Here is a 13933-nt window from a genome sequence, read left to right as displayed (position 1 = left end):
CGGTAATTACATACTGCAGACAGAGGAATTCAAATATACCCATACCTGGACGACTGCCTTATTCAAGCAGAAAGCAAGGACATTCTTTTAAAGCATCTGGCATTTGTCAAACACCTAAGTTGCCTAGGGTACACAGTCAACAAAAAGAAATCAAAACTAGTGCCCTCACAAAACGTAATATTCCTGGGTGCCAGCTTGAATATGACGGCCCAGATGGCTTATCTCACGCCAGACAAGCAACAACAGCTGACTCAATACTCCAAAACAATGGCAACAAAGACCCAACTCCCTGCAAGAAAAATTCTGCAGGCCGTGGGTTTCATGGCATCTTGCATACTACTAATACCATTTCAAAACTGCATATGTGGAAATTACAATGATACCTGAAAAGCGTATGGACTCAGCACAGCCACAGCTTGGAAACAATGATACCACTCATTCCCTGCCTCCAACAGGAGTTTCTATGGTAGGCACAGGCATGTCACCTCAACAAGGGTCAGCCTTTCACCTTACCTACAGCCAGGCAAACTATGACAACAGATGCATCAGACTATGCTTGGGGAGCACACATGGCAGGACAGTGCATTCAGGGCAAATGGACTACAGATCAAAGACATCTGCATATCAATCAAAAAGAAATCCTAGCAGTACAGAATGCCCTAACAGCTTTCAAGGACCTCTTACACCAAGGACAACTAATAATAAAGACGGACAATACCACAGTAATGTGGTACATAAGCAAGGGGGCATACATTCCTACCCTCTATGCAGGCAGGCAATGACCTTGTGGAACACAGCACTGTCTTACCAAGTTCAATTACAAGGACAGATCCTGCCAGGAAAGAAAAACACATTGGCAGACGACCTAAGCAGAAACATCATGGATCCCCACGAGTGGAAACTAGATCCACAAGTATTTGCAATGATAACTCAAAAATGGGGACACCCAGACATAGATCTGTTTGCCCACCCCCAAAACTACCAACTTCAAAACTTTTGCACAAGGACATTCCATCCACAAGCTTGGAAAGTGGACGCCCTCTCAGTTAGTAAACATTAACAGTGTATGCCTTTCCTCCACTGCCTCTTCTAGCAAAGGTACTGCTGAAAGTTAGATTAGAGAGACCACAAATGATATTCATTGCACCAGACTGGCCACGCCAGTACTGGTATCCAGTTCTAAGGAACATGGCCCACGGCCCACCATGGATTTTACCACAAATTCCACACCTGCTCACCCAGCGAGACAATCAGATTCTACACAGCCAGCTCAAGACTTTAAACCTGGCTGCATGGCAAATTACCTAAACAACCAGCCAACATTTCTATCCAAAGCTGTTATGGATGTCATTCTGGAGGCCAGGAGGCCCAGCACCAGGAAAACCTATTCAGACAAGTGGAAAAGATTTTGCGCCTGGAACCAGGCTAAAGACCAAAATCCCCTAGATCCAAACATTCCTCAGATTCTACAATATTTAACTGAGATGTTGCTCCAAGGACTTGCCTTTTCATCTATTAAGATCCACGCCTCAGCAATTTCAGCTCATTACAACACGGATCCTCTTTATTTTCACATCCACTCCTAAGACAGTACCTCAGAGGGGCTAAGAACATAAGACCGCCCAGGAGAGCACCAACACCTACTTGGGATCTCAACTTTGTTCTGGAAAAGCTTACACTGCCGCCCTTTGAACTAGCTTTTTCAGCCGATTTAAAATGTATTTCATGGAAAACTGCCCTGCTGCTAGCAATAACTTCAGCTAGAAGAGTCTCAGAGCTGCAGGCACTAATGGCAGTGAAGCCTTTCCTCATTTTTCATAGAGACAGAGTCTATGAACTAAACCTTCCTTTATGCCAAAGGTGGTATCCAGTGTGGCCCTAAACCAAACAATTCATTTGCCCACCTTTTTCCCAAATCCCCAGAACAAAGGAGAAAGACTCCTGCACTCTTTGGACATTCACAGACAATTACGTTACTACTTGGATAAAACTAAGGTTTTCAGAAAATCTGACCAGCTCTTTGTAGCCTATGCTGCAGGATCACAAGGAAAAGCAGTCTCAAAACAGACCATTTCAAAATGGATAGGACATTGCATACGTTTCTGCTACACGCATCATGGGAAACATTAGGTCCCACTCCACCAGGGCTACAGCTACATCAGCAGCCTTTCTCAGGGGGGTGCCAACCAAGGATATTCTGGAAGCTGCAACTTGGAGTTCAGTGCACACCTTCACCAAACACCATCACTTACCTCTGTATTCTAAGACTAGAGCTGGTTTTACCACTGCAGTTTTGCAGGGCCTAATAGCTTCTTCTAACCCTGTTTAACTCCACTACCCATCCTTAGCTTTGGGATTCAACCCAAGTGTGATGACTGCAGCAGGGTAACATGATGAACTTAGTACAGTTTTGTACCTACCATAAATGTACATGTTCGGTTCACACTGCTGCAGTCCAGGTTACCTTCCCTCCATCCCCTCTGAACTAGCTTGACTTTTCTATACCATTCTATCCTATACAACCTCTGTGGTGTATTTGCTTGTGCCTGAAGGTATTGTTTTATTTTTATATGTAGTTTTTTTTTGTATAGCTATATTTATATATATTGCCTACCTATTGAGGGCACCTGACATCTGGGGAAAGAAAAACTGAAGAAAATGGCGTTGGATGCCTCTTGTATACGTCTGACGTCAGGGAAGAAGCGACAGCAACCGACGCTGGACCAAGACTTTGGAACTCAGTCTGACTGCGTGACCGCCTGACGGCAGGATAACCCTAGTGTGATTACTTCAGCAGGGTAAACACACTAACATCTAAATTTATGGTAGGTACAAAACTGTACTTTACCCTCCCTCCAGCCCCCTGACATCTCTTGGTTCTACCTTTCCTTCTGGTTTGGTCTATTTCTTTTTTCTGGTATATTTGTTTTTTGATGGTGTACCATACCATATAGTTGCTTCCTATTGTGGGGCCACCTAACATCTGGGGCGAGAAAAACTGATGTAATGGCATCAGCTGCATGTTTTATACCCCTGACGACCTGACGTCATGGAAGAAGAGAGCATCCAACACAGAAATCCGAAGACTCTGGTATTTAGGCTGGCTGAGGGTTACCTGCAGGCAGATAACCCAGATGTGATGACGGCAACAGTGAAAACACTCAAACATCTACATTTATGTTAAGTGTACAGAACTGTACTTTCTGGATGGTCACATTACAATCCATCTTGCCGTTCTTGCAGGAGGAAGACTGGATGTGCTTGGTAGACCTCAAGGATGCGTACTACCATATCCTGAAGGACAGGTGATCCAGGAGGTTTCTCCACTTTCAGCTAGGAGCCAGTGACTACCAGTTCAGTGTCCTACCCTTCGGTCTCACCGCAGCCCCCAGGGTGTTTACCAAGGTCATGGCAGTTGTAGCGGCCCACCTGAGGCTTCAGGGTATTCAGGTCTTTCTTACCTGGATGATTGGCTCCTCACTGCCCCCCTCCAGGCATCAACTTATGCAAGCCAGAAATTCCTTCCTTCAGTTATCAAATCTACTGGGTATTGCAATAAACCTTACGATGTCCTCTCTTTAGCATGTTCAGATTCTTGTCTTCATAGGGGTGAGAATAGATTCTCTTCAGGCCAGGATATTTTTGACCCCAGACAGACTTCGGAACCTGACCTTTCATGTCTTGGCCCTTCAGACTTTTTCACCCCCAGCAGAGTTAGTCCTGAGAGTCTTAGGGTCCATGGCAGCAGCTATAAATCTGGTTCCTTGTGCATGTCTGCATATGAGTGTTACAGTGGATGTTACAAGTTTAGTGGTCTCTGTTATTCCTGCCCCTAGACTACCCGATTCCTCTAAGCAAGGTGTGCAAAGCTTCTCATGTGGTGGCTTCAATTCCAGGATCTGCAAGAGGGACGCCCTTTGTTATGCCTCCACCCCAAGCCACAGTGATCACAGACACCTCCAGTCTGGGGGGGGCATTGCTCGGGCAGGACTGTCCAAGGCACGTGGTCCCCAAACGAGACCGTTCTGCATCAGTGTTCTGGAGATGACAGCAGTCCTTTTAGAGTTGCAGGCCCTTCATGCTTTTCTTCCTCTGGGAAATATTGCGATTCAGTCAGACAATATGTCAGTGTTCGGGTATATCAACAAACAGGGGAACCAGGTCCTACCCACTTTGTCGAGAGTCCATGAGAGAGTGGGAATGGGCGATCTCCACCAACCGTTTTCTGATAGTAATGGACATCTCAGGTCAGTCCAACATTTTGGTGGACAAACTGAGCAGGACTATCCTTTTATCTTACAAGTGGTCTCTGAACCCTTATGTAGCAGAACAGATCTTCAAGTGGGGTCAGCCTTGCTGCGATCTCTTCGCATCACTGTCCAATGCAAAGTGCAGTGAGTTTTTAGCTCTGATTCCCCCGCAGGGGGGAACCCCCAGAGACTGTCTTGTCCATGCTTGGCCACCTGGTCTTCTTTATGCGTACACCCCCACTTCTTCTCCTGACAAAATTCTTAAAGAAAACTCGTCGGTTGGGTAGCAAGATTATCATAGCCCCATTTTGCCCTTGTCAGATTTGATTTCCCTGCCTACGGTCTCATCTAGTAGCTCCGCCCTGGATATTGGATCCCATTCGCCATCCATCGGGTATTCCTCCCCCGAATCTGGACAGCCTCAAGCGTACTGTCTGGTAGATCCAGTTCCATTAATTGCCAGGATTCCTGGTCTCTCTCTTCCCCCATTAAGTCCATTCTGGTGGCTGCACACAAGTCCTCTGTCAGGAAGGTGTACTGTAGTAAATGGAAGCATTTTTCCATTTGTGCTTTTCAGGGAAATTTGGATTCCTTTACCACTCCTGCTCCAGTGGTATTAAAATTTTTGTCTCAAATTTTCCAGCAGGGGGCCAGCTCTTCCACGGTGAAAGTCCAACTGGCGGCTATGTCCCATTTTCATGTAGGAGAAAATTCAGGTTCTTTAGTTGCTGCCAGAATTTGTACGACCTGTATCAAAGGTACATTTTTACTGAGCCCTCCTATTAAACATCCTTCTCCTCTGTGGGATTTGACCTTGGTTCTCCAGGCCTTAATTGCGCCTCCATTCGAACCCGCAGCATCAGTTGATTTGAAATTCTTGTTGTGGAAGACCGCTTTCTTGATGGCTATCACTTCGGCCAGAAGAGTGTCGGAGCTTCAAGCCTTATGTATGAAACACCCATACTTAGTTTTTTCATAAGGATAGGGTGCGTCTCCGGACTAACCCTTCTTTCCTTCCTAAAGTTGCTTCGGAGACCCTCTCCTGTCTGTCTGATGAATCTGGGCATCTTGGGGCAATGTAGAAAGTGCCTCATGTACACAGACAACCCTCTCCTACCATCACCCAACACTACAACCTGTGAGAGATGCACTTATCTAGCCAAACTGGAGGTAAAGCTCTCTCCAATCAAGACTTAACTTGACAGTCAAGAGGAGAAGGTAAACACTTGCACCACACCACACTCATCACATAGTCTCACTAAATCTACACCACCAAAATCCACACATAGAAACACAAAAACATTCGCGGAGGCTCTCAATGATAATGTGCTCAAGCAACAGAGACCTCCAAAGCAGAAATGCAAGCAACCTTCATCCCCCAACACAACCCAAATGAGACATAGCCCGCAGACTCAGTGTGTCACTCAACCACGGCCAATAAGGCAAAGCAATGTACCCAACACACTAGTCATAGTCGAGACTATAGTCAGGCACACTGATGTCCTACTCACCAGGCTAAACAAGGAGAAGGTTACTGTCAGCTGCCTGTCAGGTGCCAGGATCCGCCACATAACCCATGCACTCAGGTCACTCCACAACAAGTACAAATATGACTGTCATTGTCCATGTTGGTGTAAGCTACCTGAGATGTACCTCCCTGGACTACATGAAAAGAGACATGGAAGAGATCTCTGATCTTGTAGCCCAGGCAGGTATGACCCTAGCCCTGAGTAGCATTCTGCCATCACCCAGGATTATGCCGCAGTACAAGGACAAAATGATTGACTTCAACAATTGGCTAAGCTTCTGGTGCCATTCTAAAGGGATCCCAGTATCTGTCTGCCTGGGATGACATGATCGACAGACCATAATGCTTTGCCAGAGATGGCCTGCACCTGTCACCCAGGGATTCCGGATACTGGCTAAGGTTCTTGCCACCCCTATAGTGCCTTTTTTAAGGCAAGGTTCAAATGACAAATTCACCACCGTAACAGGAACAGGCAAGCAAAAACTAAGGGTGATGCTACTCAATGCTAGAAGTCTAAATCTCAAAATGCACTCACTCGAGGCACTCCTTAAAATGGAGAACATCGATATCTGTGCAGTGACTGAGACCTGGTTCAAGGCTCCAGAGAGCACCCCTGCACTACCAGGCTATAACTCTTACCACACTTTTTGGCCATGTAACCTGGACCGGAATACCAAAGGCGGAGGTGTATCTATATTCATTAAGGATATCCACACCTCCAGGCTAGTTGCTCAGCATAATGCAGCCGAGGTTAACCAAGTGCAACTTACTCTGGGCAAAACTGTAATCCAAATTGTATCCTGCTACAGATCACCCACCATGCCCCAGGATTCCCACTCCTTTTTTCATGTACTGGAAAATATTAGGGTTCAACCAAACACCCTAATAATGGATGATTTCAACTACCCCACCATTAACTGGGAAAACTACTCGTGTACCAACTCCTTCGCTCAACGCTTTCTGGAATTCATAAACTCCAATGCCCTGGATCAACTTATCCACACCCCCACCAGGGGCAACAATATCCTGGATCTAGTCATTACCAATGTGAGTGACCGGTGTTCCACACCTGAAGTCAACGCCTCATTGGACCACTCCGACCATAAGCTAATTACCCTAGATATCCACATCCTGCTTCCACCCCCCGATTAAGGAAACTATGGTAAAAAATTTCTCCAAAGCTAACTTCATGCTTTTTAAGACAGAAGTGGTGAACTTCATGGCACCCATGCAGGTGGACAATACAGTTACGACTGCTGAATCCTACACAATTGCACTTTATAAGCACTTACATGAGTGCATGGATCGTGCTATCCCAAAGAGAACCAAGATGCTATCCTCCAAAAAAAGGAAGCCAGTCTGGTGGTCCCCTGCCGTAAACAAACTGTACAGCAGACGGAAGAAACTTTTGCAAAAGAGAGTAAAATCCCACGGGTGGACGAGCTCCTTGGTCAGCCTCAGTAAGAAGCTGCGATCCCTGATAAAATCCTCCAAAGCTAGTTACGAAAACAAAATCGCCACTGATTCTAAAGACAACCACAAAGTGTTCTGTAGCTATGTCAAGAATCTCAATGGCAACACTTGGATCTGCTTTGAGTTACAGCACAATGGCACTAAATATACAGACCCAACTGATATTGCCAACAATCCTGGCAGATAGGTTCAGTGCTAACTTTACCCCCCTCTCAGCCCCTAAAGAACCCATCTCTATACCGGAAGAATGCAAAGTTCCTGTAATCACGGCTGCACAGGTAAAAACCACACACTCCAAAGCCAAGAACACAGCATCCATGGGACCAGACAACATCCCAGGCTGTGTTCTGCACAAAATACAGAACGAACTGGCACCCCACCTAAGCACCATTTCAATCATAGCCTCACGTCAGGCTTTGTGCCTGCTGAATGGTGCACAACAATGATTATCCCACTCCACAAGTGGGGAGCCACCACGGACCCCGGGAACTACCGCCCCATTAGCCTGACGAGCCTGGTCTGCAAGGCCATGGAACGTATCATCATGTAACTTACAAAGATATTGGTAATCTCCAAACTCTGGATCCCACCCAGTTTGGGTTTGTAAAAGGCAGGTCATGTCTCCTAAACTTGATAGACTTCTTTGAAGCAGTCACCAAAGCCGTAGACAAGGGTAAGGTGGTTCACATAGCCTATCTAGATCTTGTCAAGGCTTTTGACACCATCCCCCCACTGTGGAATTATAGATAAATTCACTAAACTAGGTATAAATCCCTGTGTCACAAGATGGGTTGCCAACTCGCTCACTGACAGAACCCACACTGTGAAAGTAGCAGACTCCAAATCCGACTTCAGACCAGTGACAAGTGGAGTACCACAGGGTTCAGTCCTGGGTCCTCTCCTGTTTGGAATCTACTTCTCTGAAGTACAGGCTAACACAGAAGGTCTTTGGCTAACAAAGCTCGCAGATGACTGCAAACTAGGAGCCATAATCGAAACTCTTAACGATGTGGACATCCTACAAAAGGGCTTCACTGAGACAGATGCCTGGTGTCAAAGCCATGGCCTCAAGCTCACTGCCAAAAAGTGCATAGTCATCCCCTTCGGTAAAAACTCTGTACCCATGAACTACAACATAGGCGGTAGTATACTTAACACTGAAAGTGTGATGAGACCTTGGGACACAGGTGGACAGTAGTCTCTCCTTTGATAATCACATTGCCACAGTAGTCGGGAAATCCTTCTGTGTGGCACACCATCACAAAAGGTTTCTCATCCAGGAAAAAAAGAGGTCATTGTTCCCCTCTACTCATCACTCATTGTACCCATTATAGAGTACAATGCCCTTTTTGGTATGTACCTCACAAGACATCTACAACAACTGGAAAGGCCGCAGAAATACCTCGGAAAGAAGATTACCGGCCTCAAACAGATGCCCTGTGTAGACAGTCTCAAAAAACTCCAGCTTATCGCCTACTCAGAGGTGATCTCTGCCTAACGTACAAAGCTATGTCAAACCTAGAGCTGTTGGACATGCTCCACTTAAAGAAATCCCAATCCCTCTGAGCTACACACTCTAGGGACGTAAACCTTGTCACCACATTAAACAGAACATGCCGGAGGGATAGATTCTTGTCCCAGAGACTTCCCATACTCTGGAATAACCTACCTATCTATATCAAACAAAGCTCCTCATTAGCACTCTTCAAGAAAAATCTTGATGATTAGATGGAAAATAGGAAATTCACCCCGGGGATCATCTCTGTGGCTCTGCTCGACAGTGGCACAGGAAAATAATTTTCTTGGGTGGCAAAAGCCAGTGTACCTTTTTGGCTGGGCTTGTATAGGCCCCAGGGCCGATAGCCTAGTACCTACCTATGAATCTCCCAGTAGTCTTAACTTTCAAAATAAAGGGGAATACAAACTTAATTTGCTGGATGTTCACAGACAGTTACACTTCTGCTTGCATAGGTCTAAACCATTCTGTAAGTGTAATAAGCTTTTTGTTTCCTTTGCCAAACATTTTTTTGGGAAAACCAGTTTCAAAGGTGACACTTGCTAGATGGATCTTTCTGTATTTTATAGGCATACAAGGAACATGGATTGCCAGAACCAGCCAGGATTAATGCTCATTCTACTTGTTTTATGGCTACTTCTGCTGTATTTTGGTACAGAGTTGCCCTGGATGACATTTGTTCAGCAGCTACCTGGGCTTCCTCTCACACTTTTATTACTCATAAGTTGGACATGGTGTATAGAGGAAGGGCTTCTTTTGGCTCTGCAGTGTTCCCGAATATCCTTCCTTAAGGGCCTCCCAAGATTTTTGGTAGCTGAGGATTCTGTCCCACAGGTTTATGACCAAACGAAGTTAACTACTTCAGTTAAAGGAGTTATGTACTCACCATAATGTTCCATCTGAGTTGTTAGACATCATTTGTCAGCAACCTTCCCTCCCTCCTTCCCCCTGACCTTGGTGGTTTGTCTGTTTTTGGGCTCAGTGTTCTGGGTCTGGTGAGCCTAGTTTACGTATTCAGGTCAGGTTACGTCTCTTGGGTTGATGTGTGTCACGCTGTGGGTGGCAAACTTGATCTGAGGGTTGGAATGAGGTTGCAGTGCGGTATGGGTAAGGGGAGGAGCTTGGACCTCGGATCATTAGCTTGGGAAGCTGCCACCTCGGATCTGTATCAGATGCGAAACCCACAGTTTGCTGACAAATGAAGTCTAACTACTCAGATTGAACTTTATGGTGTGTACATAAGTTCTTTTTATTTGTTAATGTGTGATAAAGCAGGACTTTGCAAACTTCCTCCATTCCCTACTTGTGTAATAAACTCTGTGAATGGTGATTGCTTTTCATGGAGTCTGTATAGGATTCTGACTCCCTTTTGACAACAGTAGCTTGACGGGTGGCAAATATAAGATTCTATCACACTAGCCAGTTTCACACACTTTTAGAGCACTGTTTACATCCTATGCATTTTTCAGAAATTCATTTTTGGAAGTTTGTGTAGGGGAGGTAAATGTTTAGCCACAGTAATACAATAATAATCCAGAAGGAAGGAGAGTGTAAGCAAACACTACTGCTGCTGTTGGTGGGTTTTGGTGCATAGAAAGTATTCATTAGTCAGCTGTTTTTTTTTTTTGAGATGAGCAGTGATAGCGTTTGCCTTCCCTAATAGAATAATAGAGTGAATGAGGGTATGTAAAGAGTTGGAGGCAGGAATTAACATAGGAGTGTTCATGTCTGTCTGTTAAAATAGAGGAACCAGGTAGGGATGTCATCCATCTCCATCTACTTCATATTATGTAATGATAGGGTCATTAACATTCATAAATGTGCACTTTGAATGGTCAGCCCAACCAGTGTGCCCACTGTAAATTGAGCATCTACCAGTAGAAAAAAGTCCACTCACTCGGACTTTATTCATTTAATATATTTTAAGGTTCTTCCAGCTTTCTTGAGCTAAGTGGTAGAGAGGTGCTTATGGAGGGCAGAGAAAATACAAGTAAAATCAGGTGAGCTATGCAAAACTAAAGAAACATACCTTATTTTCCTTGTATTTCTGCCCTGTATCTGTCGTACCTCTGGATTGCAAACTTTTTTTTTTCCAAAAAAAGCTACAGAGATCATCTTTCTCTTTTGCCTGCTTTCCCAAGCACTGATGTACTGTGTAACCATGGGCACACAAGTACGCAAGTCCCATATGCATGAGCAGTACATCAAGAAAGCAGCAGGATTGAAAAACGGAAGAACATCATGGCGCCATTATACAACGACATTTAAGGAAAGTAATTTCTTTCTTAAATAACATTGTTGTATAATAGCAGTAACAAACTCCTAGGTGTGATGTAGTGAAGTTTTACCCATGGTAAACCACACAGCCATGAGTAAATCTTCAATATACCACACCCAGCTATTGGATATTGCTATACTATCTCATTCCCTCTAGTACAGCTCTTTTGAGTGTGTACTTCAGCCCCCAGTGGGTATGGCTTGAGCCTTTAAAAAAAAGATGAAGTTATCACCTTACACTTCAAACAAATATTCATATTTCTGGAACCGTAAGTGTTACTACAAAACTGTAAATGGCAAACTATTCAGGATAATCAGTCTGTGTATTAGTGGTATTCGTTCATTTCAGTGCTTTAAACTGGATGTTAAAAGCCAAAATAAAGGTAGTAAATATTACTTTTGTAATGTTATTTAAACAACTTAATGATATCCCAGTAACTATTCAAGCAAGACTCATACTTGCCAGCAGGATTTTCTTCATACAGCTATAAGCTTTCATATGAGGCTATGCAGTTCTGTCTGTTATCTGAATGTTGAGATATTTAGAGAAATATGAAACTTTAAAGTACAAGAAAAGCAGTATACAAATAATCAGCATCTCTTTAGCTGCATTAAACAGAGGTCAAGTATTACTACAGTTGTGTTTGCCATTTTGTATGCTTTAAAATGAAATCTTCCGATACTTTGTATGTAGCATGGTTTTGGAATTATTGCAAATATGAGCAAGTGATATTTGACATCTAGAGGTGTCAGTAGGAGGTAACTGCAGAAACGTATGGAGGTGCAGTAGGGGCATTAAAATGCTGATGTCCTTCAAGGATGCATCTGCAGTCCTTACAAATGGGTTGTCCTGGCCTCAGGCAGCCCTTCGGTCGGCCGGATTCCAAAGTCTGGGTCTGGCCTCGGCTGATGTCGCACTTCACCCGACGTCATAGCTGCAGTTCAGCGGGTATAAAGGCATCAGCCGACACCATTTTCCTCAGTCTTTCTTGCCGTGTGGCACCCGAAGCAGAAGCTGTTCGCAAGTGCCGGTCGGTCAGAACCAGAGATTACTACTACCGAAGACTTCTAAAAAGCTAAGTACCCCGTTGGGGACTCTTTCTTGCCTCAGCCGATGTCAGAAAAAGTGAATAACTGTTTAACTTGTGGGAAACAAATACCTCATAAAGATTTCCACTCTTACTGCCTACCTTGTTTAGGCCCAGACCACGACGTAGCAGCTCGTCTAGCCTGTGCTTCTTCCAACCGACGGACGCTTAGACGTCGGTCGGAATTTGCCGAGGAGTTTTTCGGCTCCGCTTTTGCTTACAATATGCCGTCGAAAACTCCGACTTCACAATTAACAAAAAAGCGCAAGGAAAAGGACCGACAATCGCGGTCCGCAGTTTCGGCCGAAACCGCGGTTAAGTCAACCGCGAGTGTCTCTGTTTCGGCTGAAACCGAGCCCACGGTTCTTCCTTCGGCCGAAAGCTTGCCTCCTACCGAGGCCTCATCCAGCATGGCTGAATCTGCTACTGAAATCCCACCTGCTCTTGCAGGTTCACAGGATTTATCTGATACTATACCTTTAGATATATCTACTCCTGCACGTGGAGCTGCTAGGCCTCCTGCATCCATGTCGATTAAGGCTTTTGCCAGGGCTAAAGCAGCAAAATCTACCAAAATTGTGCCTGCTAAGACCCCCTCTCACAGGCCTAGCTCTAGTTATCAAATGCTTAGTCTAGCAGAGGATCTCATTTCTTTGATCCGGGGATCCCAACCTCACCCTGACAGGGCCTCTCACCCACCTCCAGAGAAGAGGCCTAGAGCAGAGCCCCCTGAGCCAGTTTCTTCAGATTATTCCTCTGATGATTCAGATAATACAAACCCTCCAGAGGGCCCTTATTCTCCTTATGAGGACTCTGATGCAGAAGACTCAATTCCTTCTGCCTCTCCGCCTGAGGAATTTTCTTTTGGGGAAACCTTGCATGCTATGAGGGAACAATTTCAATGGCAGGGCCAGGATTTTTCAGACTCTAGGAAAAGGCTTAGGACCTTTTTGCATTTGCCACAGCATAGGCCTTTAGCCATTACTCCAGTACTCTCTGCTGTGGATGATGCATTTAATGATGCTTGTACTGCTCCTGATTCTCTTCCTCCGGCCCCTGCTAAGCCCGACAGGTACTAGGGTTCCGGACACACATTATCATTTGTATAAGGCTCCTTTTGCAGATCCTGAAACTATCTCCCAGGGACCCAAGGCTGTAGCAGCTACTTCTGCCAAAAAAACCCTCCCCTCTGAAAGGGAATCTAGGGCCTTAGAGAGATGGGGTAAAAAAGTTTACACTTCTGCTACTCTTTCGGCTAGGGCCTTAAACTGTCAATTCCACATGATTCAGTATCAGGAATTTATGTTAGATCAGTTAACTAAAAAACTGTCCTCGTCTGAACCATTAGACAAAAAATCTGTTCAGGAAATGGTACATAACATTCAGCAGGTCAGTAATCATTCTTTAAAATGCGGCTATGATGCACTGGAGGCTTCCTTTAGATCAGCTATGTCTGGTACAGTGATCAGAAGGCATGCATGGTTAAAAGAGCAGTCCTTACCAGACCATGTTAAATCAAAGCTCCTAGATGCTCCCATGGATAAGCTCAATTTGTTTGGCTCCCCTGCACAGCAGGTGCTGAAGAAGGTGGAAGAGAAAGCAAAATCTGTCCAGACAGTCAAGGATTTCTTACAGGTCCAGCCTCCAAGGTTTAGTAGGAACTGGCCTTCCAAGAATTGGTCCTTTCCAGACACCTCCAGAGCTCAGAGAGGCAGGAATAGGCTTCAAGAGGCAGGGGTCAATCCAGAGGTGCCTACAGGGGACGTCAGTGGCAGCCTAACAACCAGCGAAGTACTGCCAC

At 45.1% G+C, this 13933-nt stretch overlaps 1 protein-coding gene across 1 annotated transcript in view; it reads left to right on the top strand.

Annotated features, from left to right (window-relative positions):
• Positions 1-13933, top strand: part of KAT6A (lysine acetyltransferase 6A) — a gene marked incomplete in the record, with an annotated part of 2696607 nt that overhangs the window by 1146049 nt on the left and 1536625 nt on the right.

Source organism: Protopterus annectens, chromosome 9.part0, assembly GCF_019279795.1.
Source record: "Protopterus annectens isolate FY-2018-M chromosome 9.part0, PAN1.0, whole genome shotgun sequence".
NCBI classification, from domain to species: domain Eukaryota; kingdom Metazoa; phylum Chordata; order Ceratodontiformes; family Protopteridae; genus Protopterus; species Protopterus annectens.
The sequence above is the reverse complement of the archived record's forward strand: the minus strand, read 5'-3'. Positions and strand labels throughout refer to the sequence as shown.